The sequence below is a fragment of the Opisthocomus hoazin genome, chromosome 23, assembly GCF_030867145.1.
Source record: "Opisthocomus hoazin isolate bOpiHoa1 chromosome 23, bOpiHoa1.hap1, whole genome shotgun sequence".
NCBI classification, from domain to species: domain Eukaryota; kingdom Metazoa; phylum Chordata; class Aves; order Opisthocomiformes; family Opisthocomidae; genus Opisthocomus; species Opisthocomus hoazin.
In genome coordinates this window covers 6,037,001-6,057,474 of record NC_134436.1, presented here as the reverse complement: position 1 = coordinate 6,057,474, position 20,474 = coordinate 6,037,001, and the positions used below count along the sequence as shown (strand labels likewise).

Here is a 20,474-nt window from a genome sequence, read left to right as displayed (position 1 = left end):
TGACAACTTCATGGCAGAAAACAAGGGGCAGGGAGTTTGCTTCATCTGGGCTTCTGACTCCTACTAAATCAATAGGCTTCAGCTTCCTCTTTCAATTAAGTCAATACCAGAATTATTTTTCCTCTCTTTAAGAAAAAACTGAAAGGAGGCAGAGAAAACTGAAAGAGCAGGTAGGATAACCACCCCCCCCCCCCCCCCCCCCCAATACATCCCATTCAGCTGCTGATGTATTGTGAAGAACAAATGGACACGGAGAGGACAGTAGCAGGGTGTAAGCGCCTTTCCAGGGGGAACTTGGGGGTGGGCAAGCCACAGAGCGGTGATGCTCCTGCAGAACACAGGGAAAGGAACAGCTGCCCAAGTCAGAGAAAGCAGAGGAAGAGATCGTATTTGTCAAGATAAAATTAAGTTCCAAACAACTAAACGTAGTACAGAAAATGAAGCAGCTTCTCCACCATTATGCAGAACACACCTGCCACTCGATGGTGTGATGTGACCCCCTGCTCGCAAGGATCCCCTGCTGTCATCCACCAATGTGATGGACTGGAAGACAACCACGCACTTTGAGAAATGCGTACCAAAGAGCAGTTACAAGGCTCAAAGTGGAGGAGGAAATGCTGATCACAAAAGCCCTTTGGAAAAGCAGGTAGTTCAAGAGATCAGGCAGACAACGGTTTCTTACTCTTCATAGCAGCTTTCCAGTACCTGAAGGGGACCTACAGGAAGGATGGAGAGGGACTTTTCACAACGGCCCACAGTGACAGGACAAGGAGGAACAGCTTTAAACTAAAAGAGGGCAGATTTAGATTAGATATAAGGAAGAAATTCTTCACCATGAGGCTGGTGAGGCCCTGGCACAGGCTGCCCAGAGAAGCTGTGGCTGCCCCCTCCCTGGCAGTGTTCAAGGCCAGGTTGGATGGGGCTTTGAGCAACCTGGGCTGGTGGAAGACGTCCCTGCTCATGGCAGGGGGGTTGGAACCAGATGATCTTTAAGGTCCCTTCCAACCCAAACCATTCTCTGATTCTATGACTCTACTCTTCACCAAAGCCATTTTTCCGTTTCAGCAGGGAAAGGTGACCCTGACCATCAGCAGACAGCCTGATGTGCCCATCACTGGCTAGATTCAGAGACATACCGTAACGGATACTTGGTCCTAACACTGACCACAGCAATGTTCTCATAGCTTCAGGGCTCGGGGGCTGTGTTTTCTATCAAGCCCACGTAATTTCCACCGCAGCGACCTTACGGAGGTTAGTCAGCAGTGGGGTGGCTGCTGGGACCAGCAAGGCTGAGCCGGGACTGAAGACCCGTCAGGACAGCGGAGCCTAACCAGAAGCCTTGTCCCTCGTTCCAGCGCAAGGGGAGACAGCAGCGCAAGGCTTTCATCAGAACAAAATACCATTCTTCATTGGGAGGACTCGTTCAAATTTGTTCATGCTGCTGTAAAATTATTATAAATGTGTGACAGTTCCTCCTTCAACATAACCAAATGCCTCATTCCTTAGAGACGTAGCTCAAGCCCTCCAGTTTATCTTCTGTGCAAAACTGGGTTTGTTTTGGGTTTTTTTCACTTTTTCATCTTTATGTTTGCCCCTACGCTATGGACATGATCTGAAAACATCTGAAGTCAGGAAAAACCTCTGTGACTAACTATAGCCACGGCTTTTTGGCATTTTTCTGCTAATAAAAGATTAAATCACATAAACGCCATCTTGCAATCTGAGACCATTTTTGTAAGAATATTTGAAGCAGTAGAATTGTGCCATTTGCAACCATATGCATAATTGTCTATCAACCTTTATTAGTTTTTTTCCTCTGCTGATTTGGATTTTTTCCAAGAATATAAACTAATATATATGTAGCTACAGGAAAACAAATGCTGTACTATGCAGAATGCATATTTTCTACTTTTAAAAAATAATTGTATGAATATAGCTTGCATCTTCAGCCTTCTGGTTTAGGGTTCATGCCCCAGACTTCCCCACATTGCTGTGTGATACCACATTTTTGTTTTTTGGTGTCACAAATGTGAACAGTTGCAATTGAATTTGGTGGGACTGAATTAGGCCACAGCTGAAATTCAGCTGGGCAGACTATATACCTATCCATCAAATTTTCTAAAGAAACTATAAAACTGTTCTACTGCGATAGGCCATTAGCTAGGATATTCAAGAGACAGCAGTTGCTCTTCATAGATAAACAGCATCATATTGAAGAACTCCTCCCAGGTGGCATGTACAACTGTATCTTAAATATTCAAATGTAATTTTTGTCTGACAATGTTAATTTAATTACAGTGAAACATTTTCCTTTATAAAAAACAACCTTAATGACTGAAAATGTAGAATGTCTTCTACATTTTTCATACAGCAAAAAAAAAAATAATTTCCTTATCAGTTCTATTTACCAACCACAGACGAGGTTTATTAATTGTAAGCATTCAGTGTGGAACGGGACTAACAGCCCCCGTACTAGCAAGGAACTCTGGCAGAGCAGCGGGGGGCTTCAGGAAACCTTCCTGCCTTTGCTGGAAAGATGGTTTCCCAGCCCAACTTCCCATCTCCCAGCCAGCCCCTAAGTCTCATTCTAGGACCTGAGCCTTGCTTAGGCTTTTGGGAAACACCAAAAAAAGCGCAGCCCTAGCTATAGCTCCTAACATAGGTGCTAGCCTGGCTGCTGCACCACCACTGGGTGAAGACGCAGGAGCAGGCTGAGAAGCAAGAGCCAGCAGGTGGAGAACCTCACCTCCACGCGTGTGTCTGCAGCCTGGTCTACGGCGGCTGCTGTCCTCCGGGCTCGGCGACTCTTGTGTTTCTGCACACTTGTCAAGCTGCCCAAGGGCGAACGCGCTTTGCCCCAGAGTACAGCCACGTCTGGTGGGAAGCGTCCTCTCCTGCAGCGGGGATCCAAGCCTGTGCAGACACCCAAACAGGGCCACATGGCCTTAGTTTTAATTAGCATAAAGTCATACAATGCCTTTTCACAGTAATGCATGTGAAAGAGGTATAAATAAAAACCAGGCTGTCAAAACAAAGAGGGATTCCCTGAGTCTTGCATCCTTTGCTAGGTGCATCCAAATTTATTGGGAAGTCAAATCTCCAGTATCTTGACATGGGCACTAAGGACACCCGAGATGGTAATTTTCAGAGCAGCAACAGTTCTGTTTTGCTTTCCAGCTGCACGCACCGCGCCTCGGGCATGCAGACGAGCCACGACTGTGAGCGGGAGCACGGGGTCCAGGCTGTCGCCCGCGGCTTCCCCACCCTCCTCCGGCCGCTCCTTCCCCATCAGCCCAGGCTGGTGTCGAGCAGCCACGACACGACAGCACCCGACCCACAGCCGCGCATGATTCATATGATATATAGCCGAGTGTGCCCGAGGAACCCTTGCCATGGGATGTCAGCTGGCCACCTGCCCCACTGCTGGCTTCTTCCAGGGGAAAGCACTGCGGGGAAACGGCAAAGCTGACTTCATTTGTTTTTGTACACGAGAACAGATGATTTTTGGGAAATGGCGGTTCAGAAACGTTTCGAGCGAACGTTAATGAGCCCACCGTGGTGATGTACAGCGTGAGACGCAGGCCCGCGATTGCACGCGCGGTGCTGTTTATGATCTTACGGCATTTACCTTTCCTTTCTTTCTTCACTTTTGTCTTCAGCCTATTTGAGAGCAGCAAGCAAAGGAACGCCCTGTCCCCCAGGCCCCTGACCTTTAAATTGAGCTCTCCGCAGCGTTCCCCCATCCCAGCTCCGAGGAACACTGCATTTCCGCTTTGAAGGGGGAGATTTGAAAAACAGAAAATATATTAAATGGAAAACACAACTGGTCAGAAAAGCCATTCTATAAATTATGGGCCTGGGCAACAGAGATATTTTTCTTTGGGAATCAGTCACTCGCGGTCTCCAGGCTACACTATGTGTAAGAAACAAAAAAACCAAACAAAGAGAAAAAGTGGAGGATTTTTAAGCTGGCTAAGGAAAGGAATTTTTTTTTTAGGATCAGGGAAAGGAAACTTAAAATGCAAGTGAAAGACCAACAGCAATCAGGACCATCTGGGTACTGGGACACGGCCACGAAAGCGAGCAGCCCTTGACCCACGGGGTCCACGGGGGGATCTCCATTCCACTTCTATCACTTTAGTAGAGATCATCTGACTATAAGCCAGCTAACTCTCCTCCTTAAACCACGCTTCTGCTGATACTGATGTCAGCTCACTGCTGTGAAGGAGATCACCATCAGTCCTGATGGCATTACCTCCACGATACACCATCCAGGTCCACCTCCTGCAGCACGCAGCAGAGCCCCCGAGCCAGCACACACCCGCCCTCCGAGTCCGCATCACCACGCGTCTTCACACAGACAGAAGGGCGGGACTTTACACCAAACCTGGTTTTGCATAGTGCCAAAACTACAAAGCTCTGCCAACAGCAAAGCTTGTTCTTTTGCATATAATCCTGTATTAATATTGCTGGACAGTTCTGGACAGAAGGAACCTCATGGAAAGCCTGCTTGGTGCCTCTGTAAGCATGGTGCCGTCTCATAAACATAACAGGACTGGGATTTTTAAATTACAAAGGCAGTCAAACATTCAATTTCCATCATCTTTTGGTGTTATTAGGGTACGTAGCCCATCAGGCTTCTCTGAATCACTTAGCTTAGTATTCGGCTCCTGGAGGTCACCCCATCATCTGAACCAACTGGCAGATGTCTCAGAGCATCTCCGGATGCAAGCTGCTCCTCGGCCTTTCTGCAGGAATTTGCTCACGCCTTTTGAACTACAGCCCCCGCGCTGTTCAGCAGCGATTAAACTGATGCAGGGATGAAGACGAATCAAACAGCAAAGTGCAGTCTGGCTGTGTGTACGGCTTCTGATGGTGACCAAGACGGTTTCTGATAGTTTGAGTCCCCAGGGCAGGAAGCAAAGAGTTACATCCCAGTCACAGCAACAGGCACCAGCTAGCAGCCGCTCTCTGGCAATTAGCAACATCATCCTCCTCCTCCTCTGGTGTCCTCTCACTTTGGTTTGTGCCACTCCAAGGCACCAGCATCAGAAGAAGGCCAGTAAAGACCCAGCAAGTCGGACACTTCTATAAAAAAGACCTCAGAGTACCACTTCCGAACACTGTCACAAGCCTGGATTAAAAATTAATTTATCCTAGTATGTGCTGCTTTAGATGTTTTTTTTAATGGCTTTAAACTTAAAGAGGGCAGATTTAGATTAGGTCTTAGGAAGAAATTCTTCACCACGAGGGTGGTGAAACACTGGCCCAGGCTGCCCAGAGAAGCTGTGGCTGCCCCCTCCCTGGCAGGGTTCAAGGCCAGGTTGGATGGAGCTCTGAGCAACCTGGGCTGGTGGAAGATGTCCCTGCTCATGGCAGGGGGGTTGGAACCAGATGATCTTTAAGGTCCCTTCCAACCCAAACCATTCTATGATTCTACGACTCTAACTTCTTCAACAGAGGTAAGAATTACTGCTTGAGTTTCTTCTATCTGGTCTCGAAAACAGAACTGAATAAATCAAAAGTGTTTCCATTCTCTGTACCTGTCTCCGTGTATCCACTCCTCTTCTAGTGCAACAGTGAAAGCAAATGCTTTGCGAGGGCGAAGTTAAAAAGGCTTTGAGTTCTTTAACTGCCCTGAAGTCACACAGCAATTCAGCATCCGAACAAGAGGAAAAACCTTCATCTGTTGATTTCCACTCTAGAAATTCCTCTACAAGACCACACAGCCTGGCCCTGCTGTACTGACAGCAACCACAGCGTTCCAGTTTAGAGCATCAGGACAGCTTGGAAGCAAATCTTCCAGTCGCTCCCGCTTACTGCACGCGAGCTCAGCTGTGAGGGCTTTCGTGGGCTACGAAGGTGGAAGCCCCGCTGCAGGTGTGCACCCAACGCGCCCCAGCCTGCAGCAGCCTCCGAGAGACCAAACCGGCGCTTGGTCCTGCAGGTAGCTTCAAGCCACACGCCCGGCTTGAAGGAAGACAGACTAATCCCAGCCTAACCTTAACCCCCAAATACATTTACTGGAGGTTTATGGGCCAACTCCTTTTTATCTAGTGACGTGCTTCTCTTGCACCAAATCACCTGCAGCCACAGCCACTGCTTCCTCTCCGTTTGCTGGCCTCGATTCCTGCTGCTGCTGAGATCCGAGACTTAACCTCGGCTCTGACTGACAGCAGTCACCGTGCAACCGATCTGGGAGCTGTGCTCGGCACCTGCGAGTAAATATTCCCTCCACAGCTGGAGTCCACCCTGCAGCCCTCAGCTGCAATATTTAGCCAGGCCCATCTCTGCTCCTTCCAAACACAGCTCAGCGATCGCACGCTCAACAGCTTCGCCCAAGTTTTCTGATACAGCCACATCAGTTTGGCGCTACAAAACAAAATATTCAGTGGAAGATAGTATTGCAATGGGTCTGTGGACAGGGACAACTTCAGCCTCCACCAAAACTGCAGCTCCTGGTGGAGTGAAAGTTTTTCTAAATAATTTACTGATGTTTTAAAAGTGATTTTCAAGATTTTTTTCATCAGACTTTACCTAACTCACCTCTGATTTCTAGTTTCCTGGATAACAAGACAACGAAGAGCTGAAGCCAGACTTGACCTCTTGACTTGTCCCTAGGAGAGCAATTCTCATCGGTGAGGCTTGCTTTGCTGCAAACACTGGGTACCACAGCCAGTGAAGAGGAACTACGTCCTTCTCGTGTCTCGACTCCAGCAGCCGCACGCCTGAAGTCAGCTGAAAGGTGGACTATTGCTTTCACCCGCGCATCAATCAGCAGCGACATCAATACGAACACTTCCCTCTCGCCGCAGTCTCACTGTGTATAAACAGGACATAAAGAACGAACCTAGACGGTAGACGCTTTTAGTTGAGTTCTCTTCCCCATGCCAGACCAGCTCCTCAGAAATTAATGCTGGCACAAAACTGGAGTAACACAGTAAAAAACCAGATCCCTTGAGTTGTATTTTGTGTCAGTTACCCCCATGGAACCTCATTAACTTCACTGAAGCTGCAGAAAAATAACATATCGCAGAATTTGGCCTTATTTTATTTTTGCAAATGCATCTTTTAAAATTGCGCATCTGGAATTTCAGTTCTCTTCCAAATGCTGTGTGTGATTTGTTCTTGCCAGAGAAGCACACCTGGGACTAAGAAGGGGGTTTCGATAAGTGCCTTTCCATATGGCCCACTGATAAATGATTCATTCTGCACAGCTTAACTTTGAAAATAAATTCAGTATCTTTAAGATATTAAGATACCAGCTTCGTATTTCACCTCATAATTGCACTTCACATATCACAAGAAGAGCTGGTCTGTTGTTCTCGCGGCTGCCGTTTGCAGATGCAGCCTGCGGAGCTCCTGGGTATTGCGTCACAGCCTCGCTCGCTCGCTCCTCGCATTCCAGCACACATTTTGCTCTTCTTCAGAGGGTAATTTTTATGTGGATTAATACCAAAAAAACAAACAACCATTTTCTTCTCACAAAGTTACAGATTCACTATCCTCAGATGAAGAAACAGATAAATACAATCTTTAGGATAATGCTTAATTAACTATGCAGATAGGATTAAAGATCACTTGGGATGACAACAGGATCAAACAATGCAAAACGATTCCTTGCGAAGCAAGGAGCTCGGTAGTCCTCAGCCCACCCTTCTGGCACTCACGGCAACAACAACAAGCTTGTAAAACTGGTCAGCTGTTTGCTAACCCCTGCTCAGCGCAGGGTTGCCATCTTCATCCTTGCAGCTCTTTTGCCCATGACGTTCCAGTGTCACCACTGGCACCCCACGGTCCTCTGCTGGAAGGGCCAAACTGGCCAGAAGACTTCCCAGTCAAAACCAGAACATCATCACGTTTTGCATTTGACCCCTAAACACCAAGGAATGGGTAGGCCCAGCCCTAACAGGGTTAGGATTGAAACGCAGCTGGTAACGTAGTGGGTGGTGTTCTCGCCTCCTTTTTAAGGGAACCAGCAGGGGAACCAGCAGACAAAGAGAGAACCACTGGGGCAGGGACCTACATCTCATCCTAGTCCATCTCCTTAATCACCAGCACAGCCCACCCCAGGGACAGCACAAAGTACACTACAGTCCAGGAATCACAGAATCACAGAATGTTAGAGGTTGGAAGGGACCTCTGTGGGTCATCTAGTCCAACCCCCCTGCCAAAGCAGGGTCACCTACAGCAGGCTGTAGAGGACCTTGTCCAGGTGGGTCTTGAATATCTCCAGAGAAGGAGACTCCACAACCTCCCTGGGCAGCCTGGGCCAGTGCTCCGTCACCCTCAGAGGGAAGAAGTTCTTCCTCATGTTCAGCTGGAACTTCCTGTGCCTCAGTTTGTGCCCATTGCCCCTTGTCCTGTCGCTGGGCACCACTAAGAAGAGTCTGGCCCCATCCTCCTGACACCCACCCTGAAGATATTTCTAAGTATATATTAAGTCCCCTCACAGCCTTCTCTTCTTCAGGCTGAACAAGCCCAGCTCCCCCAGCCTCTCCTCGTGGGAGAGATGTTCCAGTCCCCTCACCATCCTTGTAGCCCTCCACTGGACTCTTTCCCGTAGGAAAAATCAGGCATCGTGGAAACTTCACAGACAGATGACAACCACCCTCATGCTGCACCTCTGGACCATCCTTGAGTACTACTGTGCCAAGCATGACGCGAAAACAGGAGCACTACACCAGACCCACCCGTGCAGCTGGTCCGTTGGTCTCACGGGGCTGCCCGGGTCCCTCCGCAGCATTCACCCACCGCACGCAGGGAAGGACCACTAACGGGCTCTTGATACAGATGAAAGGGCCCCGGCGCAAATCGGCACAGCTCCCGTGATTTATACTGGTTCATGCCACGAAGATCCCGCTGGGCACAGAACGAAAAGCAAGGACAAAACCCAGAGTCGTGCTGAATCGCTGCAGTGCAGACAGGGGTTTCTGCTTTCTCATTGGGTTTAGGAGCCAGACAAGTGGAGTTTCCGTACGGGAAGAAGCGCCGGTCTCCAAGTCCTTCCAGCTCCTAACGCATAGCAATTCCTCCCAAGGGTTTTTTTTTTTTAATATCTCCTTCAGCCATTAATTCTTTTCAGAACCAGAAAAATGTTTCCTTTGGTCCTACCAGGCTGCAGCTCTTTTGCTTAAACACTTCTCACGTGAAAACCACACTCAAAGCAACTGGGCACAGCTAGAAGCAAAGAGGGGGCCAGCTCAGGCTGCACATCTGGAAAATATTCCTACGGGTAGGATCTGCTGGCGCAGGGAAGGGGCTCCCCAGGGAGCAAGAGGCGACCCACGGTTGGCGTCGTCGTAAACTGGACGAGGCTGGAGCCCGGCGGGAGCCGTGGCAGGAGCAGGAGCTGTTTGATATAGTAGGTGCTGTCTCCAGCTTTGCCGGGGGATTAGAAAGCTGCCCACGGCATTCTTCTTGCCTGGCGCACAGGGACGTGTACGGTTTCCCTGTTAAGAAGGATCATCTGGAGGAAGGTCGGGAAACAAAAGGCGGCGTGCAGCACGCACCCTGGCTTGGGGCGCAGGAGGCATCGCTCCAGTCATGAGCGCAGCCGGCACAAATGAGCATAACTCCAAGAAAGTGGATCTGTGGCACCCACAAACCGTGTCTTTCTAGCTGTCAGCAAAAAGCGAGAAATGGCTATTTATTTCATGCATATTCCAAGTGCTTACTATACATGAAATGCTAAGTATCGTGTTAATTGCGAACGAAAGCCCAGGGAAATAAAAATATGACAAGTCAAAGTTTGATCTTGAGAGCTCTTTTCAGGGACAGACAACTGAGAAATACGACTGGAGCAGAAATCTACTTTCAATTCCAGGTGCAGCCTACAGACATTGAGGCACAAGGTATTTCTTTCTATATAAAACCAGTCCCAGGTGAGAGTTCATAGATGATATATCTAGGAAAAAAAAAACCAAAAAACACCACACCAAAAAAAAGCCTTGCTCTCCGTTCCAAAAAGCTGTCTTCCTTCTTAATTCTATCCATTTAAATTTATTGCTGCTGAAATTCCCAACGTCTGCCAAAACGTAAGGAAAGTTGCACACAGACGAGTGTTACCAGCACAACACAGCAGCGCTCAGAACGGAGCCGGGAAAGGAACGCTGACAAGGACAGATCCGTCATCTTCAGCGACTACGGCAAGTCTCGGGAAGCACCTTTCTGAATTACCAGTAATAGCAAGAAAATCGGAAGACAAAGGGGGAAAATCCCCGCCACGGGAGGACGGACCAGGCCAGCGGTCCGTATGACTGTTCCTTCTTGGAGCTGCCATCTCAAACTGGAAGGGTGTGAACCGGTTGCCATAAAGGCGCACTGAAGAAGACGTCTCTGTCCAGAAAACTTCTCCCTCTATTTCAACACGCATCGAGAAGGAAACTGAGAGGGAAAAGCAATGGTGAAGGGATGCAACCCAGGTAAAGACGCTCTTCCCTAAAGCCCACCACTGTGCCAGGCCACTGGCAGCAGCCACGGCCGTGCTCGCTCTCTCGCTCCCTCTGCTCCCTCCCGGCTCTTTGGTGTCTAACCTCCAGCTGTGACCTGGTTTGAGGAACCTGGACGTTATCTCCACGACTTCTACTCCTCCCTCCAAGCGGGCTGGAATCGGCCAAATGGTTCAGAGGTCAATGGGAGAAGGGTAAAATGGCTGAACATACTTCGAAATGGTCGATCGTTTTCAGAAACAGCGTGCTCTGGCACGTCTGCAGTTTTCACTTTGAGAAAATTCCAGTTGAAAGAAAGAAAAAAATATTCAGAACCAATTCTTGTAAGATTTGAAGTACTTTAACCCTATTAGCATTAAAAAATTATAATCCCAAACGTTTTGCTGGAACAGGAAAATTTGCCGGACGGAGATTTTAGAAGAATTTAAGACCAGCATTTTTCAGAAGAGCTACGTTAGAAACACCAGCTCAGCTCTACCCTAAGAAATCACGTTACATAAAAAGCCAGAGTAGACAAATAACATGCAGAAGATCATTCTGCAAAGCTGGATCCCTCATGACCCCACGTATTAAATGTACACTGAAAGCAGTGAGCATCTCCATACACTTACTTCCATAGCTTGTTTTGCACGGCTTTTCAACCACAGAATTTAGCGGGAGCTCTGTCAAGTGCTATTTTCCGGATGCTGTAGTTCCAGGAATAACCGGGCATCCAAGCAGGTGAGGGGAAGGCAGAACAGCCAGAGGCCCCAGTTGAGTCCTTTAACGAGGACGCGGTATCCATTTCTAGGAAAGCCACGCTAACAGGAAATGTGGGGGTTAGAAACAGCTCTTGTAGAGGTCTTAGACATTAATACAGATGCATCTGTATTTTTCCATTATATCGAGAGCTTTGCCCATATTTACTGCTTGGGGATTGTTTTTCTCACTGCTGTTGTCCTGCCAGCAGTTTGTACTTACGGCCGGAGCCTCTGCGGTCCATTGGCACGGCAGTTTGGACTTCTTAGTTGGACCTCACCCTCTTGCACTTGGGCTCCGCTCCGTGCCTCACGTCATCTCTAGCGCTGACACGCATGGCTGGCTGGGAAGCGGATGCTTGAGCACACAGGTCTGGACCTACCCCGGCCCTGACCTTACTTCCACGCAGCTTGGTCAGGCACCGGAGTGGCAAGGGAGGAAGTCCCCAGCGCCCCGCGAGCCCCGTTCCTCGGGCACTGCAGACCTCAGCACAAGGGAGCACGAGGGCACTGACTGTTTCGCTGGAGACCAGGTACCCATTTAATCCCTGTGCTCCCATGGCAGAGAAAGAAGAGAAGCCCTGCTGAAGGAGAGATTTCCAGGCAGCACGATGCAGACTGCCCACCCGAGCAGGCACGCCTTGCTGGCAGGACCTGCTGGTCCCCACAGGAGCTAAAGGCTGGGCACCAGGATGAGTCCGAGCTGCTCTGAGCTCATGCACCGAAGTCTTTTCCCAATCGTTATTCAGGGAATTCAAGAGATGTTTTGCCTTAGCTGCAAACACGGTTAGGTTTTTCTCACACAAAATCCAAGAACTGCACAGAAATCGATTTCAACAATGTTAGGAAGGGGCCAAGCTGTCCCTGGTGGCCCTCAGATATTTGAATCAGTGAAAATCTGAAAAGTATCGCAGCACTAGAGCGAAAGCTCATTAATAAAAGGGACAGAAACAGCTCCGAGACAAGGAAAGTTGCCCAGGAGCACCACTCCTCCTCCTCTGGAACAGCCTCCCCCAGGAAAGCAGCACAGCCCTACTACTTGAACTGTTTTATAACTAGACTCCTTAAAATTCTTAGGAAGATACTTTAGGAAAAGTCCTTTGCTGGCAGGGGGTGGACAAGGTGACTTAACAGGTATCTTCCATCTCTTAATTCTGTGAGTCTTCTCCATTTACACCAAAGAACTGCTTGGCTTCGTGTCAAAGAAAGCAAAAATTCGCATTGCCCTTTGCCTCCCTGTCGAAACGTCAGACGGATGCTTAGCTCAACTGGCCCCCAGTGAAATCTTTCTTAATGCAAGAATTCTGGAAACTGATTGCAAGCATGACTAGTATTAACGTTGCTCAGGTTTTGATGAAATCTCTGCACGCAGACAGTGACTGCTTTCCCCGGGCCAGACTGACATACCCATCCTCAGGGGAGGAGCTGCTTCCCAACCGCAACTGCAGGGAGCACACCAGGAATGAAGCGTACAGGATGAGGGTGCAGGGACCCACGCCCGGCCCCTGCTGGCCCCAGATGAACCACACTTTGCCCTTCGCACCGCGTCTACCAAACCCCGCAAGCCTGTCTGCTGCCCTGACCTACGCCAATACAGTTAGCTTTCACCTCTTGACAGAAACCACGCTACAGCCCAAGGAATTGAGGGAACAAGAAGGATGCTGCACAAGGTTAAATGGAGGAATTACTCAAGCAAACCCACGGAACAGCTCTCTAGAGCTTTATATACAAAAGAGATGAAGGCCAGGTCAAAACACACACGTCCTCAGCAAAGGCACAGGGTGAGGCACACCTCATGGCCCGGGCTGAAAGAACCAGATGCGATGTGTCTCCGCAGGGATGACCTCAAGGCATCCAAGCGGAGCCATGCTGGAAGCTGCTAATATCACACTGCATCTCCCGCTTGATTACCTTTTAGAGAAGTACGCGAGCTACGAAACTCCAGACCAGGTTTCCAGCATTAAATTCAATACAACCAGCCCCAGGTTTCCTGGAAGACTGGAGGAGGATGCAGCCTCTCTGGGTAGCACAGCTCTCATGAGAAGCATGTTCCACATGGTAGGACTGTGATGCTTTGCGGTCCTTTCCATCATCACTAGGATTATCTGTGGCTATAATAAATGCAGCACATCGCTGGACAACAGGGAATACTACACCGTGATTGTTTGGCTTTGCTGTCGGTCCCTATCTGCTTCCAGCAGTGTCTAAGGCCCGTCCCGATACGAGGGAAAACACTGCACACGGCAGGACACTCCCACACAGAAAGCAGCGCTGGAAGCTCTGGGATTTCGGCCGAGAGCAGCGCTGAGTCCCACATCTGGGTCCCGCAGCCCCTCGCCCGTGGGCACCCCACAGCCCCAGGGCAGTGGCTGAGCAGACGCAGACCCCTGGGCTGCCCAGGGCTGCTGGACTCGGGCACCCCGGCCCCAGCCGGCCGTCCAGCCGAGCGCGCATCCCTCAGCCAACCCCGAACGCAGCGGCCGCTGCTCTGTGGCTAAAGCAGACCTGCCAGGCGGTTTCCAGTCTTGACCCAACAGCCTCACCGGCTGGAGAAGACACCTCCCCCTTGCGTGCTTCTGCTGAGTCAGCTGCTCCTGACGTGTAAATATCTGAATATTATCCATATTCTTGCCACCCAACGGAGCCAGGGGCACTCAGTAATTTGCATGATTTGGCTTACATAAGGACTCCAGCTGCTGTGCTGCAATATAACTCGACTATATTCCTTTCCCAGACTTTGCTATTTAATCTGAATAAGAGGATCGCAAGAAGGTGATGCCAGGTACAATTATGCCAGAAAAGATAAGCCGGCTTGTCTGTCTGTGCCATTTGCATACACTGTCATATGATCTAATATTTCTGGCTGCATGGCATAAAACGGAGGAAAAAAAACTTGGAGAAGAACAATCAAAATACCATTTCACCCTTTCCCACTATGTGCCACTTTTGCTGCCTCTTTTAAACATTATTTCTCGAGTCGGTATTTGACATCGTTGCCTGCTATGCTCTGAGAGGATCCGTGGAATCTTTTAAGCCTCAATTTGCAGATTGTAAACATAAAGCAGGGATGTCTTTTACGCTTGAAAACTAAGTTTAACAACTGCCCAGCACTGTATCTTGCTTCAAAAACATGTATTTTCTCTCCCACCCCAATGAGTCAGCAAGGTTTGCGCTTGCTTCTGCACTTAGAGTTCAGAATTCCAATTTTACTGTCATCAGAGGGAAAGAGGGTGGTAGTGCCAGAACACAACTGTGCTATTCGAAGTCACTAACCCAGTAATTTGCTGACTAATGCAAATCCCTGCTTGGAAGCTACCAGAAAACACTGGAAAACTTCTGATTAAATCATTTGGGGCCCTTTTTTCTAGTAATGTCATTTTCTAGAGCACTACCAAGGAATCTCTTGACACGGGGAGAGAGATGGTTTTCCCAACATACCCAGGAAAGCTATAAAGCCCTGAATTAGCTCTCCAGCACCAGAGTCAAGCATGATGATCTTCTCTGTTCTCTATTTAAAGTAAGTCCTGGAATGACCCACTGAACACTTGATCTTTTTACAACGTGTTGGCCACCCAGAAAACAAAGCAGGGGGACCTTGCACCACCGCACCCTGAGCATCACCTTCAGGGGTTATTCGGCTGTCACCACCTGAACTGTGGATTGACACAAAGCCAGGGAGATCCCTTACCAGTTACTGCCACGGGCAAAACAGACTCGACTTGGGGAAAATTAATTTAAGTTATTGCCTGTTGAAGTAGGCACTCTCTTTTTTCCCTCCTCCTCTGCCTGTCTGCTGGTTTTGCCCTTTCTTAAATCTGCTTTTCCAGAGGTGCCACCAGCGTCGCTGCTGGGCTCAGCTGTGCCCTGCGGAGCCAGCTGGAACAAGCCAGAGCTGCCAGTCCAGCATGGGGCAACCCCGAGCTCGTCTAAGAGAGGACCCCCACTACCCAAACCCAGACACCCCATTCACCTGCCTATTAGCCTGCGGGCCAGTTCAGCAACACCAAGCGAGAACATCTTCCTTTCAGCCAAACATCCCTCACACCCTTCTGGAGAAACAATAAGCTAAGCAACAAAAAAGACCTTCAGCATTTCACCTGGATTATAAACAACCGAAATGTCATTTTTATGACAAGAAGATGACTTGAATACACTTCTATGTATTAAAAAGACCTATTAATAATACTTCTCATGTCTGACTGACTTACAAATGTATTCCTGCTTTGTGCCTTTGGCAGCAACGTTCCACGGACAGGCACCTTCATAAAACTGAAAGTTTTCCTGACCTTTTCTGCAGCAAGAAGTCCCCGACTTCCTCCTGCTGTCTATTTGCATAGGGAATGCTTTAAAGCCAGCAGTAGTCAAAGGAGAGTTTAGTAGTTGTGCCCAGGGCTGTATCCTCAACCGAGAGGTTAGTCCTACAGGAGCTCGTTCAGTCAAATGCCTTAGAACCTGCAGATTAAAATTCTGTAAATTTTGCTTTTCTGTATTCCTTAGCCTTTTGTAACTAAATTCGAAGTTGTTATCACCCTTAAACGGAATGGGTCAGACACTGATGCGTCAGGAAGAGGACTTTGATCATGCCAGACCTAGATGATGAATTGCCCCAACCATCAGCCTCCCGCCGCTGACTGCTCTCAGTAAAGCCCGACTATGGATAACCCTTCTCTCACGCCTTGCAACGCTGCAAGTACTGAGATGCAAGCTTCAGCTAGACTAGCACCCCCTGCTAACCTCCTCTAACTAAGCGGTCTGCTCTCTGTTCTCTAGAGCCAAGCTGTGGAGCACTAATTCGTTGCAGCTTTTGTCATTTATAAATGGCTATTTGCATGTTTTGTTCATTATTACAGCCTCTGAGTCATAAACTAGTCTAGTCACTTCTAATCATTTCTATACTAAACATCCAACTGCTTAAAAGCAAAACCCAGCCCCGCATGAAGCATTCACTGGTGAGCGGGGCCATAAATCACCGTGGCCGAGTTCTCAGAAGCGCCTGGGCAAAGAGAAGTTTCCTAGCTGTAAATGCCCCCCCCCCCCCTTTCTGCAGACTCTTGGACTTTTGATAAACATGAGCAATTAGCACCTTTGCAGACATCATTTTCCTTCCCCACTGATGGAATATTGGATACCCAGCAGGAAACTGTGCCTTGGAGAGAGGTTCCAGGAAGGTCTTCAGGATTGTGTCGGGGATTAGGAACGCCGCTTCAGCTCCTTCAGGCAGCGATGTGCTAACACGCTCCTCTCACCCACACCTCCCTGCCCCTGCAGTGACATGTGCTGTGACAAGCCCCTTTCTGTCTGATGGGAAGAAAAACAAACATTACAGTGGATAATCAAACAAATGTGGGCTCTTCAGTTCTTGGACAGGAACTCACTCTTAGCTAATGTCATAAAACACGGGAAGAATGCTCTATAATTAAACCCTTCTCTGGAAATATTTGACTGGGTTTGGGATGAGCTACAGGAACAACACTGCAGTCGTCAGCAGCAGCAAAGGTTGCATGAGACTGGGACTGAGGGATTTTCTTCAAAATACACACCGGGGAGAAGCTGGAGGTAAGATGCTGCTAAGTTAAGCAGGGGAATTTGGGGGGGGGTTATACACACAGCCCAGCAAACCCCTGTGTCCTCTGTTTACACCACTGCAACCCTGCCGCGGGGAGCTGTGTCTGCAAAGAGGGGACCACCTCCACAGCCACCGGCACACAGTTCTCATCTTTCCGATACAGGGTTCAGCTCCTGCTTTCATGCTGTCTTCCCACAATCTAATCTTTTTCTAGCCACAACAGTAGCTGAGCTATTTTCAAGACAATTACAAACTGGTTTAAGTGGTGCCACAGCACAGAGGATGGAAGCTCTGATGTGTGATCTGCAGCAGCCATAACAACAGAAGCTAAGGCTGGAGACCTACAGGTAACAAGATGGACATTCACAGTGTTAATTAAACCACCTGCCACCAAAAAATCGCTGGCAAGAAGAAGGACAAGTGGTGAATCCTCATGGGGCACAGAGATAGGGGAACAGGGCTACAAAGATGATGAGGGGACTGGAGCATCTCTCCTATGAAGAAAGGCTGAGGGAGCTGGGCTTGTTCAGCCTGGAGAAGAGAAGGCTGAGAGGGGACCTTAGAAATATCTTCAGAGTGGGTGTCAGGAGGACGGGGCCAGACTCTTTTCAGTGGTGCCCAGCGACAGGACAAGGGGCAACGGGCACAAACTGAAGCACAGGATGTTCCAGCTGAACATGAGGAAGAACTTCTTCCCTCTGAGGGTGACGGAGCCCTGGAACAGGCTGCCCAGGGAGGCTGTGGAGTCTCCTTCTCTGGAGATATTCAAACCCTGCCTGGACAAGGTCCTGTGCAGCCTGCTCTGGGTGACCCTGCTTCAGCAGGGGGGTTGGATTGGGTGACCCACAGAGGTCCCTGCTAACCCCTCCCATTCTGTGATTCTGTGATAGGGGAAGCTGAGCCTGAGGAAACTCTCAAGGCTGTTCAGTTCTGGATCCCAGGAAGATCCAAGCAATGCCCCAGAAACACGGGGAGTGCACACAGCTGTACTTTGTATTTCCACGCCACCAGAGCAGTGTCTCACGTGGGTAGTGCTGGTTCTGCCTGTAGATCTTGGATCTGGACTCTGACCTCCCCTTCTCCCCAGCCTGCCCCATTACACATTTCTTCTGTTTATCACTAATTCCCTTCCTCTCTGCATGACTGACAAATGGGCATTCCCCGTCCTTCACCCTATTCATTCTCCTGAACAAGGATCCCAGCTTGCAGCCTCGGAGGTCTACGTCCAACCACAAAGCTCCGCTTGTCCAAGGCAGGTTGCTCTAGGTCCCTCACGCCTGTCAGTCCCAGGGAACCAGAACAGAGTGGCACATCCAGCCAACAGGTACCAACCCACACTCGGCTGTCTGTCAGATACATTGACATGTTAAGCCAGGATTTCTAGCAACAGGACACTGAAAATAATGCTCTGAACTCTGGACTTGCGTGGACTGTTCTTTAGAAAGTCTTAAAGAGCACACAAATCCCACTGAAAGTTGGGAGGGGTGACCGAGGGTGCATGACAATTCCTGAAACCCATTTCCATTTCTTAATTTCTTCCTATTTTCGAAAAAATTAAGTACTCACACTAAGCCGAAATGATGAAGAATGAACTTTACTTTTGGAAAACCTTTGGCTTCACTGAAAGGCAATATAGATGGAGGAGGAAGAACCAACCACAGATGTTGATGAGAAGTAGGAAGAAGTGCGACCTGTTAGTAAAATGGAAGAACCATGAGCACTGAGCCTCCTGTGTGCTGAGCTCTGCTCTAGGTTACAGCTCTTACCATCTTGAACACCACCAGCTAAGCAACTTTTTGTGCCTCGATTTGTCACACTTTGAGATGTATGAGCATTAATTAAATTTGCAAAATGCGCTGAAAGTCTTTTGAGAAAACACGTAAGAGATAATTCTAAATTTCAAACAAGGACCTCCGCAGTCTGCGATCTGCAGAGGCTTCAAAGCCAGTGCAGAGTGGATGCTTTCAGCAGAGCGGCAGGAACACGGGGAGTGACAGCTCCAATGACCATCAGACCCAGCCAAGATCACAGATCTCCAAACTCCTTTTAAAAAGAAGTAGAGACACATAAAGGAACAGTCTCTTCTTGCTGGAGCCATCAGGTGAGCACCCAAGGAAAGTCTTAGAAAGTTGTGTGCACAACTTCATAGGTTCATCAGAAAAGACAATGTCAAACTTGGGATGTTGAAGTGATTTTCCAACTGGATGGCAAAGCAGACAAAACAACACGAAGAGTACAAACAGGCTGATGTGGTGACCAACCCCCAGCCTACTTCCTTCTTGCTTTTGAAATACGAAACCAATTTGCAAACTAAGTGTTAAGTACCATTGTCAGAAGACGTAATTCTTACAGCTGTGGGGCCACGGGAGAACAACTCAAGTGCTTGACAGAAGAGGAATACAGTGTGTATTGGCAATACTTCTCATTACATATTTCAAAGGAAAAACCATATTTCTAGACTGCAGAGCTGGATTACCAGAAGGGCACCGGCGCACAGGATGGCTCTGCCTCCCCTCCTCTTCCTCTTGAGCCTACCCCTCCCTGCTGCGCCTTCCCACGCAAGCCACCAAACACCCCTCACCTACCGCAGCACCGCAAGACCGCTGGCGTCCGCGCACCAGTTAGAGAGAGAATACACCCGTGCCGTGAAAGGGTTAAAGAGGACAATAAAACACAGCAGGTGCAAGCACACCAGAAAGAAATAAAGCGAAACTCTCTCCTTATGGGAGCAATAGAAATGATGGAGAGTGTGGACTCTGTAATCTGCAGAAACTGGGGCGACACTGTTGAGTCAAATTAAATGCACAGAGTGGAAAAATCCGAGCCCGACAATATATCCGTGTCATGTGTCTGTGTGTAATTTACTACCACAGTTGGAGTCTGCCTTCGACAGATTCGGGGGAGAGAATTAATGTGTGGAGCTTGTTTCCTCACGAAGTACGGACATGTGCGTACGTCTGTAACCACTCTGAAGAGTGATGAACAGGACAGTAAATTTTTTGCGCTCCCCAATCCCCCCCATCACAGTTAAGAGCTGTCTCCACCCTGTCACTCCAAGCATTGCGTTTGCTTATCAGGAGAAAAAGTACTGGTGGTGAAGCCTTGCGAGACAGGTAATTGCTCAGGGCAGGAAGCGGCAGAGAGGCAGCGAAGCCGTTAAAGGGATGTGCCCTTGCGGGGAGCCGCCGAGCTCCGGCATCCCTGCCCTCAGCTGCCAGCAGACAGCAACCCTGAGCCCAGCATTCCCCACCTGAGCCCTCCCTGGCCTCCTCAAGCAGCCTCAGGTGCCATCACGCAACTCACTTTGGCAAAACCAGGTTCTGAAGACACACAGGCAGTAACACCGGGCAGACGCCATGCCCGGGATGCTAACGCGTGCGCCCGGAGCAGGGGCGGGAAGCAGGGCGTTTCGCACTGCGCACCGGCCTCAAGCAGTCGAAGGCCGGCTAAGTGCGACTGCCCTCGTAGCTACAGCAGCTCGGTACAACTAAAGCAAAAGAAACGCCCTCCCACGAGACACACACAGGAGACGAGTGACCGCAGCGCCCACAGCTCCACACAGTCCTGCCTTTACCAAGAGTCTCAGCCAAAGCCCCGATGTAAATAACCCGAGCAGACAGATCCACATTACAAACCGGCACACTGTTCAGGAGGAGCCCTTCTCCCCTGCCGTGATTTTCTCTACCACCCATCGGGCTTTACTTTGCTGTCAGTGTTGGA

At 49.1% G+C, this 20,474-nt stretch overlaps 1 protein-coding gene across 40 annotated transcripts in view; it reads right to left on the bottom strand.

Annotated features, from left to right (window-relative positions):
* The window catches only part of LOC142364008 (uncharacterized), a 316,325-nt gene that overhangs the window by 122,053 nt on the left and 173,798 nt on the right, over positions 1–20,474 (bottom strand). Inside the window, exon 11 of one of the 40 annotated variants that reach the window (XM_075442082.1) lies at positions 2,747–2,913. The exons of the other annotated variants lie outside the window; for them this stretch is intronic. The gene's annotated coding sequence lies outside the window, so the exon portion shown is untranslated. The remainder of the gene's footprint in view (positions 1–2,746; positions 2,914–20,474) is intronic. 40 annotated transcript variants of the gene reach the window in all.